This window comes from Moschus berezovskii, chromosome 10, assembly GCF_049115385.1.
Source record: "Moschus berezovskii isolate FMDL1 chromosome 10, NW_MosBer_1.0, whole genome shotgun sequence".
Taxonomy (NCBI): Eukaryota; Metazoa; Chordata; class Mammalia; order Artiodactyla; family Moschidae; genus Moschus; species Moschus berezovskii.
Genome location: NC_142469.1, coordinates 41477852 through 41496762, shown reverse-complemented (window position 1 = coordinate 41496762; position 18911 = coordinate 41477852). Strand labels below are relative to the sequence as shown.

Sequence of the window (18911 nt, the reverse complement as noted above, 5' to 3'; positions counted from 1 at the left end):
CAAGTATTTATCTAATGACTGAAAATGGAATTCTGAGCAATGACAATATTGAGTCAAAGACATTCTTAAAAGAGAATATTTGAGCCTTTATTCCTCAGTACTAATTTATGAACTAGCATAGTAATTAGAGCAGTTGCGTGGCAGAGTTTCCAATTTTATAGATCTAATTTTGGAAAGTTTTATAGCTGAAACATTGAGTTGTCAAACATATCCAATTTCAATGATCACAATACTTCTTTTGAGTCAATGTCCTTGAATCCTATAAAATGTTTCCAGTGAAGAATTGTCTATTGTTGGTTGGTTTCTAAAGCACAAAATAAAAATAAAACTCTATTCTTAATAGAATTTAAATACCAATATATTATAAGCCTCAGTAGGATTTTAAATTTAGTGAAGCTTTGTACTTTAATATTCAAAATAACTCAAATCGTCTTAACTGAATAACTGCTTAGATATTTATATTTAGTATCCATATAAATGCTGTTTCTTAGAGTTTACTTTTTTGTAAAATCTCCCTGAAATACAGATAAGCTCCTGAATTTTTTTTCTAAACCCTCTTGTTAGAAAACCAGTGTTTGAGAATGAAGATGGTACACTGCCTAGTTTGGGGTCGTGAACACAGCTGAAGGTCATATTGTAGATAAGGATAAGTACCAAACCAGTGTGTTGGTCACATCCTTTGTGGAATCTCTATTGTTTACCTTGCTCTGGCCTGGGAAGCCCCCTTGTTCTTTAGCTTATGTCCACTAGAGAGGAAAAAAAACAAAAAACAAAAGAAGTTTAGCAAGTCTGCTGGACAGCTTCATGATGGAAAATTTGTTGAGGATCAATTTGGATTTCTTTTTTCATATTCATCTTGCTTCTTATTGCCATGGATACATAAGTTGATTTTTATGAATACAGCATTTATAAGTGGCAAGTTACAAGATGGCAGTATCTTATACTGAGTCTATTTTTACAACTCGAAAAACAAATGCCATCCAGATAACTTAAAGCAGCACCTTGAAACCACAATAAGCTTTCTTGGTGAAAACAACTTCCAGACATGCAATATCATAATTTTTGATTCACATTTTTAGACCTCCAGTAAATATTTTTGAATTGGGTTCTATGAGTGTGAGAAAATACATCAGGTTCTTGGACGATCATTCTACTGATAATGCCGCAATAAGCTTATCTGTTTATATGTCTCGAGTGATACCCTTAAGTAAAGAAAACAGCAAATGTTATACAAGTCAAGGGCTGCTAGTCTGAGCGTTCTTCACAGACATTCTTAAAGTTAGCAGCAGCTCTCCGCTCTGCAGATTGATGATGTTAGGAAAGTGGTATGTTGCTCAAAATACTGACCACCTATTGTGATTCTGGAATCCCACCAGAGCTGCGTATAGGGTAAAGTAGAAAAAAAAAGGAGGGAGGGAGGGAGGGAGGGACGGAGAGCAAGAGTGTCAATATAACCAGAAATTACTAATTTACATGGCTTAACTGTGTTTCTGTCTCTGACACCCAAACACCTCCATAACCCCTATCCTGATTGCCCCACAAACACACACAGATACTCAAAAAATGAAACACAATTCCACACTGGGGGCCAATGTTTGGCACTGGACTATTTCTTATTCTTTGTACAATCTGCCTGTTAAAAAAAACCACTTTTATAGTTACTGTTTTTCTTTCTTTTTGTAACCATAGACACTCCCACGTAGCACAAGCTCAATTCCAGCCAAATTCTGTGTGTTTTTAAATAAAGAAAACAGGTCTTCCAGTTCTGTGTTAGCAAAGTCACCTCTTTTACTGCCAGTGCTAATGCTAAACATGTAATAATACTTTATTGTCATGAGCAGGAATCTGCTTTGCTAATTAAATGCAGCTGTCAGTAATTACTACTTGTCAGTGTAATCTATTTTAGGGAGCTCTACTTTAAATGATAAAAGATGGGTCTGATATTGAGAGGGTGGGATAGGCAAGGTGACTGCCTACTTCCTCAAATCAGGAACTCACTCTTTTATAATGAATGAGTAACTTTATTGTGAAGACATCTTAACTAGATTATTCTGTATTTTCTGGTGCAAGAGTGAAAAACTTTGCAGTAGTTTTTTTTTTTTTTAATATCTGAAATCTAAATGTCAGCACCTTTGTCCCACCACTAAGTACTATGACTTTTTCACAGAGTTAAAAATGCATCATGATGGTAATCTATAAGAAAAGCATCAACAGGGAAGTTACTGTAATCTCTACCATCAAATATTGAGCTTGGTATAAATGTACCTGCTAATTCACACTAACTGGATTCAACACAGAGAAAGATCACTATGAAAAGGTTGGCAGGGGGAGGTGGGGGTAGTAACAGTTTCTTGTAAGCATTTTTTCACTGATATTCAACCAGGTTTTCTCTGGGGAAATGTTTAGACTTCAGGTTAGGTCTTTGAAATTTGCAAACAAAAAAAAAAAGCATGGCGTTCGCTTGTAATATTCATTTATCTTAACTGATTCTAAAATGAACCTCAAACTCCTCAAAGCTCTACATCTGCAGGACTAAAAGCAATGTCAGGACAAGGGTAATGGCAGCCTGACTTGCTCCACAGGATAGGTGCTGGGGCCGCCACAGATGCTGGCATTGTGTCCGGGGTCCAAGGGGAGCAGACCTTTGGCCCTCACCTCCCCTTACTTCCCCTTGACAATTAAAATGAATGTGGTGGCAGGGGGGCAGGGAAGCTGGGGTCTCAAGGAGTGAAGTGACGGAGTGCTGGAAGGATCAATGGGGAAAAATACGTGCAGCAGGGAGCCTGAGGGAGGCTTGGCACACAAGTGGCTTTACCCCACACAGCCTGAGAGACTTATCACACCCCTCACAGCATCCTGACTGCCTCATCCTTCTTCTCCCACCATCTGTTTTACATCCAACACTCCAATAGTCCTCATGTTGCTGGATAATTAATTATCTTGTTAAAGGTCCCAACAAATTTGGCAACTACTCTTCTGAATACAGCACATTTTTTAAATAGAATTAATAATTTGTTCATCCTAGGTGAAAAAAAAAAGCTATCCAGATAGGAAAATATTAAAAATAAAAAAGTAAAAATACTTAAATGTATTTTTTAAATACAGGCAAAAGACACTAACTTGTATTCCTTTTCCTAGAACTCTTCTTTTGGATAAGAGATGCAAGGTCCAGTGGAAATGGTTTAAGTTCTCCCTTTTCATGAAATAAATGTTAACCTCCTTTACTGAGAAAATATGAGTTACTCCAGATAGTCTAAAAAACCAAAATGTTAAAAATTCTGAGTGATCAGCATCTCAGAGAGAACACATTGAATAGCCACTGAGCACCTTAAAAAGAATTCAAAGGAAAAAATAAGACAAATATGGATAGTTTCTGGGCCTCTGAAAGTTTCCGACTTTTATGGGCTCCTACCACCACAATTTCACTGCATCTTTGATAGCCTGTCATGTGCCAAACTTGTGTTTTCCTAGTGGCTCAGAGAATCCACCTGCAATGCAAGAGAATCAGGTTTGATCCCAGGGTCAGGAAGATCCCTTTGAGAAGAGAGTGGTAACCCACTCCAATATTCTTGCCTGGAGAATCCCATGGATAGAGGAGCCTGGCGGGCTATAGTCCATGGAGCAGCAAACAGTTGCACACAACTGGAGCAATTTAGCACTCAGGCATGCATGTGCCAAACTCAGTCTTTTGAATCAGTTAAATGATATTCCTGGATGACAGTAGGTGCTGAATGAATAGCTGCCTGAATAAGGAGTGATGACCTTGAGCTGTCATGATACTGTTTCTTGCTGCTCACTCCAGCTGGTCGAAGCTGGCAAGTGATACTTGGTGGCAAGTGTTTAGACAGCAGGGACAAAGAGGCATACTATCCACCTGTGGTCTGGTGATGACTGAGGTGGGGAGAACGTGGACCTTGTTTCCTCATATGAGCGTCCACAGGGAACACACAAAGCTCCAGTTCCTTTCTCTGCCCTGTACTCTCTCCTACATCAGGGTCCCTTTTGCCAACTTAGGTTATAAAACACACTTGCTTCGCTTCTCAAACAAGAAAAAGTTTCTTCTCCTCAGGCCTACACAAAGACTATGTAGATGTGGATAGCTGTACTATATGTACAGCGACCAGAATGTCTATACCAGCTTTGTGTTGGGTGAGGGATGAAGGTGCAGGGCAGGCACTGGTGGAGGTTGGGAGGAGTGTGTGTATACATACATTAGGGGGCCATTCACAAATAAATAATTCTATAGGCTATGATCTGTACTCTACATAATAAAGGATGAGAAAACCATCCCATCCTAGCTCAGGTGGGGGTGAGTAAGTTGCAAAAGAGAGCAATCAGAAAACAAGAGAAGTGGTAAGGAAGACAAGTTAGACAAGTAGAGAACCCTCTTAGCACAGGGGCTGGTATGTGCAAAGTCATGGACTTGTGAGCTATTCTTTGCTTCAGTTCAGTTCAGTCGCTCAGTCGTGTCCAGCTCTTTGTGACTCCATGGACTGCAGCACGCCAGGCCTCCCTGTACATCGACAACTCCTGCAGTTTACTCAAACTCATGTCCATTGAGTCGGTGATGCCATTCAACCATCTCATCCTGTCAGCCCCTTCTCCTCCTGCCTTCAGTCTTTCCCAGCATCATGGTCTTTTCAAATGAGTCAGTTCTTCGCATCAGATGGCCAAAGTATTGGAGTTTCAGCTTCAGCATCAGTCCTTCCAATGAATATTCAGGAATGATTTCCTTTAGGATGGACTGCTTGGATCTCCTTGCAGTCCAAGGGACTCTCAAGAGTCTTCTCCAACACAACAGTTCAGAAGCATCAATTCTTCAGTGTTCAGCTTTCTTTATAGTCCAGTTCTCACATCCATACATGATTACTGGAAAAACCATAGCTTTGACTAGATGGTCGTTTGTTGGCAACGTAATGTCTCTGCTTTTTAATATGCTGTCTATGTTGGTCATAACTTTTCTTCCAAGGAGCAAGCGTCTTTTAATTTCATGGCTGAAGTCACCACCTGCAGTGATTTTGGAGCCCAAGAAAATAAATTGTCACTATTTCCACTGTTTCCCCATCTATTTGGCATAAAGTGATGGGACCAGATGCCATGATCTTAGTTTTCTGAATGCTGAGTTTTAAGCCAACTTTTTCACTCTCCTCTTTCACTTTCATCAAGAGGCTCTTTAGTTCTTATTTGCTTTCTGCCATAAGCATGGTGTCATCTGCATATCTGAGGTTATTGATATTTCTCCCAGCAATCTTGATTCCAGCTTGTGCTTCATCCAGCCCAGCATTTCTCATGATGTACTCTGCATATAAGTTAAATAAGGAGGGTGACAATATACAGACTTGACATACTCCTTTCCCAATTTGGAATCAGTCTGTTCCAGTCTGTTCCAAGTCTAGTTCTAATTGTGGCTTCCTGACCTGCATACAGATTTCTCAAGAGGCAGGTCACGTGGCCTGGTATTCCCATCTCTTTAAGAATTTCCTAGAGCTTGTTGTGATCCACACAGTCAAAGATTTTGGGATAGTCAATAAAGCAGAAGTAGATGCTTTTCTGGAAGTCTCTTGCTTTTTCGATGATTCAATGGATGTTGGCAATTTGATCTCTGGTTCTTCTGCTTTTCTAAATCCAGCTTGAACATCTGGAAGTTCATGGTTCACATATTGTGGAAGACTGGCTTGGACAATTTTGAGGATTACTTTACTAGCATGTGAGATGAGTGCAGTTGTGCGGTAGTTTGAGCATTCTTTGGCATTGCCTTTCTTTGGGATTGGAATGAAGACTGACCTTTTCCAGTCCTGTGGCCACTGCTGAGTTTTCCAATTTGCTGGCATATTGAGTGCAGCACGGCATCATCTGTGCCTGAAGAACTATGGATGGAGGTTCATGACATTGTACAGGAGGCAGATATCAAGAACATCCCCAAGAAAAAGAAATGCAAAAGGGCAAAATGGTTGTCTGAGGAGGCCTTACAAATAGCTGTGAAAAGAAGAGAAGCTAAAGGCAAAGGAGAAAAGGAAAGATATACACATTTGAATGCAGAGTTCCAAAGAATAGCAAGGAGAGGTAAGAAAGACTTCCTCAGTGATCAGTGCAAAGAAATACAGGAAAACAATAAAATGGGAAGACTAGAGATCTCGTCAAGAAAATTAGAGATACCAAGAGAATATTTCACGCAAAGAAGGGCACAATAAAGGACAGAAATAGTATGGACCTAACAGAAGCAGAAGATATTAAGAAGAGGTGACAAGAACACACAGAAAAACTACACAAAAAGATCTTCATGACCCAGATGAACATGATGGCATGATCACTCACCTGGAGCCAGATATCCTGGAATGCAAAGCCAAGTGGGTCTCAGGCAGCAACACCATGAACAAAGCTAGTGGAGGTGATGGAATTCCAGTTATTATCCTAAAAGATTCTTTGCTTGGAATTGCTCAATTGCAGAGACATAGCAAGCGATAGGAGATGAGTCCCAGGCTGGGCCATTGAAACAATAGGGCTTTGAAGATTGAGCTAGCCTGAACTTTATCCTGCTGACAAAGGATGGTACAGGCTATAAAGCAGGGGAATTACATCATTAGGTTTGCATTCAGGAAGGAATTTTAGAAGCACTGAGGAAGATGGAGATATAAAGCTAATAAGGAATCTAGTAATTCAGGTGAGAAATTCTTATGGCCTCAACTAAAGCAGTAGAATTGGGGCTGGTAGATAGGCAGATGTTCAAAAGGCAAGACTGTCATGTCTAGGTGACAGACTAGAGGAAGAGAAGGAAAAATACAAGATGATCCCAAGTTACCTGTGTTGCTACTGTGATTTTTTTTCTGTTTTCTCACTTTTCTTGGGTATCTGGACAGATGACACTGCCAGTACAGAAGAGCAAAATAACAAAGTATTTGAGAAGAGGTAACATTAAGAAAGTAATGGTGTATGAAAATCCTTGAACTCTTGATCTTACTGTTGGTAAGTACAGTGCTGTGTGTCTGTTATTCAAAGGATGCAAGTATTTGCAGAATTCATAAATTCCAAAACTAAATGCTGCCAAGCAACCTTTGACTATCTAGTCATCCATTTCAGAGTATATGGTGTATGAGAATAAGATAAATACCTGATTAAGAAAAGTAATTCTGTCTATAGACAATCAAGCAATAATAATTATAGCTGCTGCTGCTGCTGCTGCTGTTGTGTCACTTCAGTCGTGTCCGACTCTGTGTGACCCCAAAGACAGAAGCCCACCAGGCTCCCCCATCCCTGGGATTCTCCAGGCAAGAACACTGGAGTGGGTTGCCATTTCCTTCTCCAATGTGTGAAAGTGAAAAGTGAAAGTGAAGTTGCTCAGTCGTGTCCGACCCTTAGCGACCCCACGGACTGCAGCCTACCAGGCTCCTCCATCCATGGGATTTTCTAGGCAAGAGTACTGGAGTGGCTTGCCATTGCCTTCTCTGAATAATTATAGCTAATATTTATTAAAACGTTATGGTGTGCCAGATCAGGACAAGAAGATCCAGATCAGGCAATAACGTCCTTCCTTTTAAAGAGTCATATCAGGGTTACATGGGTACTGCATATGTAGGCTAGATTTGGGAACGGAGGATTGTAACTATACCTGAATAAACATAAAATGAAAATAACTACTCCCACTGGTTACTGAGGTATCTGCTGGCCTTTCACCTCCACACATCTCCCTTATCTGCCCTGTTTTCTGCCTCTGCCTTCCTGTTTCTATCCTTCCTTCTGTGGATCCCTCAGTGGTCTGCTCTCCAGGTTCTGGATGCCTGAAAGGAGAATCTCTAAGTCTATCCCATTAACCATGTGCCAAGTACCATCGAGAAAAAGGGGACAATCCCTGCCCCTTGAAAGGCACTCGGTCAGGGGTCCCATGAAACAGTCCTCAGGCCTTTTTTAGCTACTCTCAGGAGGGCGTAATCCTTCAGGAAACCCAGAGCTCCCTGTGGTGAGCCTTCTGCTTCTCCAAGCTTCCCAGGGCTCTTTGGTCCCATTCTATTTCATTCAGCTCAGAAAGAAGTAAGGTAGTTAAGAAGTTCAGGTCACAGGCAGCTGACTCACCAGATGCAGAAATTCTACTAGCATGGACTGGTGATCCGCTACCACTGCATGGGAAGCATAAATGCAACTGTGTGGCAGGATCTCGGCAACCAATTTAAATCTACTGAAAACAGATCCAATAGTTTACTAAAAATTAATCTAGTTTCATTCTTTGCTCTAGTGTCCACTGTACATACATAGGAAAATAGTGTGATATACATACACAGGAAAATAGGGTGATAAGACAAAGTCAGGAAATTAACCTAAAGGTCAAAGATAAACCCTTCTTTTGTTGCAGGTAAAACACAAGGAAATAGGAAGGCATGGGTTTCTAGGCCCAGAAATACAGGGATGGTGTGTAGGGAAATTGCTACTCAGACGTCTATTGGTGTGGCTAAGTGTGGGCTCTAGGCTGGGCTCTAGGCCAGATGGCATGGGTTTAGGTTATGGCTCCACCCCTCTAGCTAGAGGACATCTCTGGGTCTCAGTTTCCTCATCTGTGAAATGGAACTACTAATGACACATATTCCATTGAATGCATTGTGGGAAAGTAATGTGTTAAGACCTGTACAAAGCCTGGTACATCAGTAAATGTCTATTAGCTATTATCATTTATTATTTCTACAGAGAAAAATATGTAAATAAGTATATCCATTAGGACAAAATAAATGGAGGAATAAATGGAAGCTTTATAAACTGAGGATAGCCAACTGGCTACTGGAATTAACGAGTTATAGAAAAAAAAAACTAAGAATAAAATAAACTTTTAAATTGAGTTACTCAAATTTAATCATTAGAGTTAAGAAATAGCTTTTTTACTTTAATCCATGAAAATGGTATAAAAGTATAAAAAAGAAAGAAATTTGTGTGCATCCTAATACTTCAACTCATAAGGTATAAACAGATAAATATAAACAGTTGCTTTTAGTAAACCTTTCACTCTTCCTCATTTATTGTATTTGTATAAGAGGATATATCTTCCAAAGAATTGTGTGAGCATACATAGCTGGACCTTGCAAGAAAAAAATATTGTGAAGTAGCTATCTTAAAAGCTTCCTCTCCATTTCTGTGCTTTATATCCAGTAACACTTAAGTCTGAAACACTTATTTCTTCTATTCATATCCTTTTCTCCACTATAAGAGTATCCACAGAACCTATGCTTTGCAATGGAGAACAGCCAGCTCAATACACACATACACACACACACACACACACACACACACAGACTGATAAGCAGATAGATAAAGAGAGAACCATTAACCCATTATGTTTAACCACTGCTGATGATGTTACAGTAATTTAAAGATGATGATGGTAAGAGTGACATCAGTTACGACTTCCTGAATCTTCACTGTACGTGACACTACATGCTAGGCATTTTCCATATATTATCAAATCTAGATATAGAGAAATATAGAATGCTATTTCCATAACCATATAACAGCTCAGATTACTAGGAACTAGAAAGGTTAGGCAATATGTTCAAGATCCCACAGCCAACAAACCGTGAAACAGGGACTCTAATCCAGCCAGGTCTGCCTGACTCCAGTACTGTACTGCTACTGTGATAAACACCTTATTTATGTTAAGCATATTTAGAATTACTGTGATTTTTTTTTATTGACTTGATTTAGCTATGGCCAAGAGCATTACAGTGACATTTTAATATGTTTCTAAATAGTTCCCTGAACTATACTCAAATAGTAAGATTGTTAGTATTTATGATAGGAGAGTTGTGCTACTCCATTAGCAGTGTAAAGATTCTATTACTTAATGTTAATTATGTCTTATATGCCTTTAAAAAATAAAAGGTATTAATATAGGCAGTTTTCCTTTTGTCAACTTCCAAATTTAAACATTTTAATCAGTTGAGCTATTTCAAATCCTGAAAGATGAGGCTGTGAAAGTGTTGCACTCAATATGCCAGCAAATTTGGAAAACTCAGCAATGGCCACAGGACTGGAAAAGGTCAGTCTTCATTCCAATCCCAAAGAAAGGCAATGCCAAAGAATGCTCAAACTACCGCACAATTGCACTCATCTCACACGCTAGTAAAGTCATGCTCAAAATTCTCCAAGCCAGGCTTCAGCACTATGTGAACTGTGAACTCCCAGATGTTCAAGGAGGTTTTAGAAAAGGCAGAGGCACCAGAGATCAAATTGCCAACATCCGTTGGATCATGGAGAAAGCAAGAGAGTTCCAGAAAAACATCTATTTCTGCTTCATTGACTATGCCAGAGCCTTTGACTGTGTGGATCACAATAAACTGTGGAACATTCTGAAAGAGATGGGAATCCCAGACCACCTGACCTGCCTCTTGAGGAACCTGTATGCAGGTCAGGAAGCAACAGTTAGAACTGGACATGGAACAACAGACTGGTTCCAAATAGGAAAAGGAGTACGTCAAGGCTGTATATTGTCACCCTGCTTATTTAACTTATATGCAGAGTACATCATGAGGAACGCTGGACTGGAAGAAGCACAGGCTGGAATAAAGATTGCCAGGAGAAATATCAATAACCTCAGATATGCAGATGACACTACCCTTATGGCAGAAAGTGAAGAGAAACTCAAAAGCATCTTGATGAAAGTGAAAGAGGAGAGTAAAAAGGTTGGCTTGAAGCTCAACATTCAGAAAACGAAGATCATGGCATCTGGTCCCATCACTTCATGGGAAATAGATGGAAAAACAGTGGAAACAGTGTCAGACTTTATTTTTTTGGGCTCCAAAATCACTGAAGGTGCTGATTGCAAACAGGAAATTAAAAGACGCTTACTCCTTGGAAGGAAAGTTATGACCAACCTAGATAGCATATTAAAAAGCAGAGACATTACTTTGCCAACCAAGGTCCATTTGGTCAAGGCTATGGTTTTTCCCGTGGTCATGTATGGATGTGAGAGTTGGACTGTGAAGAAGGCTGATCGCCAAAGAATTGATGCTTTTGAACTGTGGTGCTGGAGAAGACTCTTGAGAGTCCCTTGGACTGCAAGGAGATCCAACCAGTCCATTCTAAAGGAGATCGATCCTGGGTGTTCATTGGAAGGACTGATGCTAAAGCTGAAGCTCCAATACTTTGGCCACCTCATGAGACGGGTTGACTCACTGGAAAAGAGTCTGATGCTGGGAGGGATTGGGGGTGGGAGGAGATGGGGACGACAGAGAATGAGATGGCTGGATGGCATCACCGACTTGATGGACATGAGTTAGAGTGAACTCCGGGAGTTGGTGATGGACAGGGAGGCCTGGCGTGCTGTGATTCATAGGGTCGCAAAGAGTCGGACACGACTGAGAGACTGAACTGAACTGAACTGAACTGAACTGAATCAATTTATCACTTTACTTTCCTTCCCCACCCTCTTCCTTCATCTCAGGCCACTCAATCTTATAAAGATTGTTATTCCAGGGACTCATAGATGGTAATGCCCTGAGTTCATCATGACAAAGAAAAAAGTCTATACAATATTAAATCACAATCTTAAAACTATGCAATTATAAAGACATGTAAAGTTTCTGGACTATCAACTTCTAGAAAATCCTTCATTAGTTCATGCAGTAAACATTAATTGGATGCTTACTGTATGACACATGGGTCAGAGCAGAGTAAGTCTCATTTCACACCTTCACATTAATCTCTGTTCCTTTGGCAAGTACCATATAAAAACACATAACACTGACCTCTATGCAAAAAGTCCACATTATAAGGATATCATGGGAAACATAAAACAGTATCGCAACCTCTGAGCTATTAAAACTACTTAAATATGGCATCAGTTCTTAAGTTACCTAATTTTAAAAAGTAGTAGAACCTAAGAAAATTATCGAGTCCATTAAAAACTGCATTAAGCTATAGCACTGCTCCAGTATTGCCCTAGTTCAGATTATTTCTGCACTTCATGCCAATCGCCTTCCTTATGAATTCCTTAAGAATTCACTCTAACTTGAAAACTGTCATAAAATCTCAGTTGCTAGAATGCATTTGCTTTTACAACCTAACATGGCCCCCCTTTGGTTCCCTGTTTAAGAAAACTGAAACAAACAAACAAAAAAACTTCTGTTCAGAAGCAGCAGCACAGCACAGTGGACTGCCTGGGCCCACACACCAGCTCTGCCATTTAGTAGCTGTGGAGCTTCAGCCATCTATTTAGGCTTGCTGAGCCTCACTTTCTTCACCTGCTAAATGAGGATAATAATAATAATAATAAAAACACCCACTTTAGCTACTTATTTTCTCTCTGGGGAGAGCAGGGCGCCTACTAGAATTGAGTTACATTATCAAAGTTCTTTGGACAGTGTCAAGCGCATGCTAAAGATTATGATGTGTTTTTTTAAATAACTTGTTCATAAAAGTTTAGTGCCCTCACAATTTTTAACATCAAGACTAGTTGAGCATTTAATAAGTACCATTCTCCAGCTAATGCTGACTTCACAAACCACTTATGCCACCAAGAGGACTCTTTCTATTGTTCAAGTTATTAGACAAGGGATTTCAAGGTGGCTCAGAGGGTAAAGTGTCTGCCTGAAATGTGGGAGACCTGGGTTCGATCCCCGGGTCAGGAAGATCCCCTGAAGAAGGAAATGGCAACCCACTCCAGTACTCTTGCCTGGAAAAATTCCATGGATGGAGAAGCCCAGTAGGCTACAGTCCATGGGATCACAGAGTCCACATGACTGAGCAACTTCACTTGTCACTTGTCCAGTGGTTAAGACTTCCCCTTCCAATGCAGGGGGCTGTGGGTTCGATCCCTGGTTGGGGAGCTAAGAAGATCCCACATGCCTCCTGACCAAAACACCAAAAAACATAAAACAGAGGCAACATTGTGACAAATTCAGTAATGATGGTCCACATCAAAAAAATCTTTAAAAAATAGTTTTTAAGCAAAATGTAGATATATACCTATATATAAATAAATACATAAATATAAAGATGTATTGCCTACACGTGTGTGTATATATATGTGTAACTTACCTACTTCCCACAAAATATCTGGGTAAAATGGCCTAAAGTCAAACAAACTCTGTAACCATTTAATATTGACAGAGTTTTCTTTCATAAAACTTTTCAAGAAGAGGAAAAATAACCCATTGTACCAAATGTTAATTAAGACATGATAATGGAACTCACATTTGAGATTTAGAGAGGTTCATTTATCCTGCCTATACATTATATGGATCTCCAGACAGAATGTTTTACTTCTACTTTTGATAAATGTTAGCTGCTCTGAAATGGTTTTCAGTTAGATCAGTGATTTTCAAGTGCAGGTCTTAATAGTTTCCTTTAATTGCACTCCTGCTATAAAGGTTAGGATAACATCATGACCCTCAGAAACAAATATCTATTCCAGAGTGAGCAAAATTTGTCAACAGTTAAATTGGATTCAGGGGGAGGAAAAAGTTACACTTTTGCTGGTTTTAAAGAATCTGTATTATATTCACAGAAAAATTACAATGCAATGTAGGATTTTTTCTCAATAGTAACAATTTAGGTCATAGTGAAATTAGTGAAATAAACCATAGGTTATTTTGGTTTTAAGGTTCCCCTCCCCAGCAAACCCTGGAGAAGGAAACAGCTACCCACTCCAGTATTCTGGCCTGGAGAATTCTACGGACTGTATAGTAGATGGAGTTGTGAAGAGTCAGACAGAACTAAGCAACTGTCACTTCACTTCCCCAGCAAAAAAGGACAGAACTCAAATGAAGATAAATCTGAGGTTTGAATAATAATTTCTTTACCTGACCTGTTCTCTCTTTTCAAACTATTCACCTTTACTTAAAACAAACAAAAAAACCCCCTATAATTCCATTACCAGTCAAGAACTCATTTAATTGCAATAATCTCAGAATATGAAATATTTGAATAAGTATTTAAAAAATTTAAAAATCATGCACAAATATGCAAGTGTTCACATAATTTCAATGGCATAATAGTGTTACTGCTCATACCCAGAGATTTTAGTATCAATTTGAGTAAGTGTCCCTTTTACTAAGGGATTGCTATCTCATTTTATTAGAAGTTACCTTGAGAGTTACTTCATTCATGAATGAGCATCTCTGAAATAAAAGACTACATCACCAGACTTCCCACAAGAGTCAGAGAATTCTTCTCAACTAAAATTTCCACAACACATTTCCCTCTTTCAACAGATCCTGAATGACCATTTTTCTTATCAGCTCTTGTACATATAATTGTACTTATAAGAGATGTTACTGTTTCTGAGATTATAAAAATAAAAGGATGAGAAAAGGAGCATAACATTTGTTGCATCCTATGAATTCAGGTTTGCTTTCTCAATGTAACAGGAACATTTGCATTTACTCATAAATGAATACTAATGACATATGCAGATCCAGCACTGCTCCAGAGAAATCACACAGGGAAAGTTAGAGCAGTACACGGATAGTTCTGTTTCTCCAAAGTATTCAGACAAAGAGTGACAGGATTAAAGTCAACATCAATTCTCTGAAGTTGAGTCATAGCTAAATGACAGTGTGTTAAGAATAATGTTGGGATTTACGGTGAAAGTGAAGCTGGCTAGTGAACATCTTATATGATTTTTGAGTCAACAACTCGTACTTTGGGCAAAATGCTGCTTCCTTAAGTAAGTCACTGTTCCGCTGTTCTTTTTACACAGTGTAGGAGTAAGCACCCTGCTTCCACTGAAAACTCTTCCGTGTTATTTAAAATAACACTCAGCTCAGCTTTGTGTGTACTCCTGCGCTCAGTAAATACTTTTTGAATGAGTGAAAATTCAGTGAGTAAGAAGATTATTCATTCAAAAACATCTGTGTATGCCTGCAAAATGGTAGGAACAGTGATGTAAGCATAGTCAACTCTCTGTGGGCAGCACCTTCTCATAAAGAAGTCACAGGGAGTAATTTCCACATTAAAATATAAGCATGAGGTCTGGCTTAACCTAGAAACCATGATCCTAGTACTTCTGCAAAACTGTAAAGAATATGCTGGTAATTTCCCATATAACATACTTTAGGCATATATTTGAAAACATTACATTATTGATGATGTTTCTAAATATGTTATTAATCCAGGAAAGAGTATTTTTAAATCACCCAGAGTAATCTAGAAGGGGCCAGGGCAGTTTGTTGTGGTTCTTGTTGTTCACTGTGAAGACCCCCTGCACTGCAGGCAGTCGGCTTTAAGCCAGAGTTTCTTTCCCATCATTATGTTTCTTACAATGTTTTCCTCTGTATTCATCAGTTCACTAGTGAATGACTCCATATTCCTAAAGAAGCCTACCCTGCTGCTCAGTCACTTGGAGGTAAGTAGCACTGCTTTCATTTCTCCTTTTAAAAGCTTCACCAGGAAGAACCACTATGGCAACTTAAAAAAAATCTGCTACAATATAATTGATGCCAATAAAAACATTCAAATAGTTTTGATACCAAATTTTGTAATCCCTTTCATTATTTTCAACCTTTTCTTGGAATAGAAGCAGAATGTACTTGAAATAAATTGTACTGTGGAAACATTTGTCTAACGCCCTGAAGTATGTCAAAACCACTGAGCAAAAAAGCTTTCAGAAGCACCAGCTTTAAATTACTTCTAGCAAATCAGTTTAGGAAAGAGCACCGTTAGAGAAAGAATGCCCACCCACTCTTGCTCCCACCCCCAACCCGACCCTGCTCGCTATTTATCCGACCAAGTTTACATAAATCAGAGAAGAGTTACAGTGCAATTAAATGTATCCACAAAGTAATATGACATAAAGCACTTTGCAAATATTAAACCTCTCCTTATGGGATCAATGTTTTCCATGAAGAAGCTGGTATGCGGAGAGGGAGAGGAGGGGAAGAAGAAGAGAGAAAGAGAGTCCGACCCACCGGGTGAGTACTAGGGAGACCGGGATCTGAGCGGCAGCTCCCTTGGGTGGGCACCCATAAGCACTCAAAGAAGGAAGCCAGAGAGCGGAGTCCACCAAGGCGAAGTGATTCTGGAGTTGCAACAGGGTTTTTTCGCTGTGCACCTGGAACCTTCAGGTAGAGGCATCCGCTTCCCTAAACGCCCAAGTCCTAGAAGCGGAAGTCTCTGCGCTCCAGTCAGTAGCCACGGCGACCTCGCGCACTTTTTAGTAACAACGCTATGACCACCCACTGCATTGAATCCACCTCCTGAATGTGTGTGCGCGGGCGCGCGTGTGTGTGCGTCGGGGTGGGTGGGAAGGGCTGCGTGGACTGGGGCTGCCCTGGGGCTGGGGCTGGTACTTTGAGGGGTGGGGGCCTGCGGGGCGGAGAACGCACCCCACCGGCAAGTTCGCAGAGCCTTTGCCTGCCCACTGCTTGCCCTCTCCTCCCGCCTGGCGGCCCCGAACTCGCCCAGAGCCGTCTCGCGCTCCAAGCGACAGCCCCACAGCCACTCCAGGAAGTGACTGTGTGCGGGCCCCCAAACTCTGCTGAACGCAGTTAACGCGTGTCCTCCCTCCCTCCGAGAACCCAGAGCGCTGCGCCCAGCTCAAGGAGACAGACAGACAGACAGACATCAGTGACTCTCAATTTACCCCGAGAATCATCCCTGCCGTTTTCCATCTGGCACTAGTTTAACCCCAAGCCCCAGAGAACGTCTCAAAAGTCTTCCCTAGGCAGTGCCCAAGAGAACCGCGCCCCACAAAGCGCTCTGGCTGGCATCACAGCAGGTCACCCCTTGGCGACCTCCTCCCTTCCCATTCCCCACTAATCTACGAACCTTCAGCCCCCAGGGGGCTCGAGCCCCTCCCTGGCGCGAGGCGGGCAGCGAGCCCTGCTCACCAAGGTCTCCGGCGGCGGCGGCGCGGGGACCAGCGACGAGTCGCGCCGGGCCACGGGGTGCCTCCTGCAGTCCCGGTGGCAGTTGGTCCAGTAGTTTCGGACGCCCGGGGCTTTGGCTGCAAGGAGAGCCGGTCTGCTTGAATGGGAGCGAGCGAGCGGGGCAGTGCGTGCGCGCGTGAGTAAGAGGCGGGAGGGTCCTACAAGCCAGCGGCGGCGAGGTCCGGGGCGGGGAGCCGAGAAGGGGAGGAGGCGGGCGAGAAGTAGTGGAGTTTAGGGCGCGTTTCCTGCACTTCCCGGAGAGGCTGGAGGCAGGTACGACAGGGCGCGCTCCCGCGGCGCGGGCACAACAGGGGCTGCCGCGGGAGCCGGAGTCCGCGCAGTGTCAGGGCCCGCAGACGCTCTGCGGGCGGAGGTGAGCATCCTCCTCTCCCCACGCCAGCACCGGCGCGGCCCTGGACTCTGAGCGCTTAGCGGAGAGCCTCCTGCGTCCGCGGTGACAGGTCCTCAGGCAGCCTGCTTCCTTCCGATCTGCCCAAAAGAGCAACAGTCAGTGCGGCTGGGATCTTCCCTTCCCGGGTCTTGGAGCCGCCGGGGCCAAGCTGTGTGGGCGCCCGGCTGCCCGCGGCTGCTGCTGTCAGGCCGCCGCCCGGCCCCCCGGCGGCTGCCTCCGGCAGACGTGCTCAGCTGTGTGCGCGCGCGTGTGTGTGTCTAAGCGAATGTCTTCCCCTCCATCACTAGGGCACGCGGGAGGGATCGGGTCCCCGGCGACCAGCTGCAGAGTGGCTGCCAGTCCACACCCTCTCGGCTTTCTCCCCACCCACCCCGCCCTTACTCCTACTCGCCTTCTCCCTCCTCCCCTGCTCCTCCTTCAGCTGCCGCTCCCGAGCGCCCCAAGGCCGGGAAGAAACCGCAGCGAAAAGGGCGGAGAAGGGTGGGGAAGGAAGCGCAGGTGTCTTCTGCCGAGAGCTGGGCGCAAGCACGGGAGCCGCCTGCTGCAGGGAGAGGGCAGGGCCGTACGCGGAGAAGGGGGAGGAGAGGATTTACCCCGAGGCCCCAGTCCTGTAGCTGAGCCACCGCGTGTGCCGCCCAGGCGCTGGAGCCGAGGGCCAGGAGCGCGCTGGGGAGGCAGAGTGGGCGCTCAGGGCTTCCAGGTCAACTGAAGTCACAGCTTGGGGAACCCACGAAAGTGACCAGGGAGGCAGAACCCGGGGACACAAAAGTCTCTGAGGAGCTGAGACCGGTCTCTCCGGGTTAGAGGCGCCTAGACCTGGAGCTTGGGCACATAGCTGTCCAGGGAGCTCGAGCGTGGCTCCCTGCAGGCCAAGCGGGAGAGCTGGGGGCTGTGAGGGGTCGGGCGGCTGCGGCAGCGGCGGATCTCAGACTGCTGTGTGCCTCCCGAGTCACAGGGGGCGATCACCGCCTAGCTGGGAAGCGGAGAGCAGGGCTCTGCCTTTTTCCCGGTGCCAAATCCCGAACCGAGAGGCACACTAGCCTTCCCAATTCAGTCAGCGTCCTTCCTATCCCTTGCTCCCAGCAAAGCAGTGGGCAGGGGAGTCTACCTGCTGCTTACTGCGCTCTTTACCTGGTTGAAAAAAATCCCATCTCATCCGAGACTGATGTGTTGTTTTTTTCTAACTCCAGTCCCCTCCCTCATCATCTAGCCCCACCCAACCAAAATTTCCCAGAAAACTAATATCTTTCTCATGGACAAAGTTTTTCCGTCTGGAGTTTCATTAAAAAGCAAACAAAAAAAAAAATTTTTTTTTTTCTCTCGAGGTAGTAGGTCTCTTTACTAATTCCATACTACAAATGCAGTACGCGGAAAAGTCCCTCAGGCCGGGAATCGCAGCGTATTGCTTAGGAGGGCTGGTCTATTTTCAAGTAAGAGTCACAGAACACAGAATCGAGTCAACTTGGGCTCCTGGATAGAGCTAGTCCATTTAATTAGAGGTCTGTTAGAACGGTCACTAGCAACAACACTGGAAAGAATTGTGGTACTTCCTCCAAGATCCATTCTTTTTTATTATGGTAATTTCACTTAGTTAATTTAGGCAGTCTGAAAATGAAAGATTGGATGCAATTCACAAGGCACAATATTTCTAGATT

At 42.8% G+C, this 18911-nt stretch overlaps 1 protein-coding gene across 1 annotated transcript in view; it reads right to left on the bottom strand.

Annotated features, from left to right (window-relative positions):
• The window catches only part of HS3ST5 (heparan sulfate-glucosamine 3-sulfotransferase 5), a 320414-nt gene extending 303032 nt beyond the window's left edge, over positions 1-17382 (bottom strand). Inside the window, exon 1 of the mRNA XM_055433754.2 lies at positions 16806-17382. The gene's annotated coding sequence lies outside the window, so the exon portion shown is untranslated. The remainder of the gene's footprint in view (positions 1-16805) is intronic.
• Positions 17383-18911: the final 1529 nt, after the last annotated feature.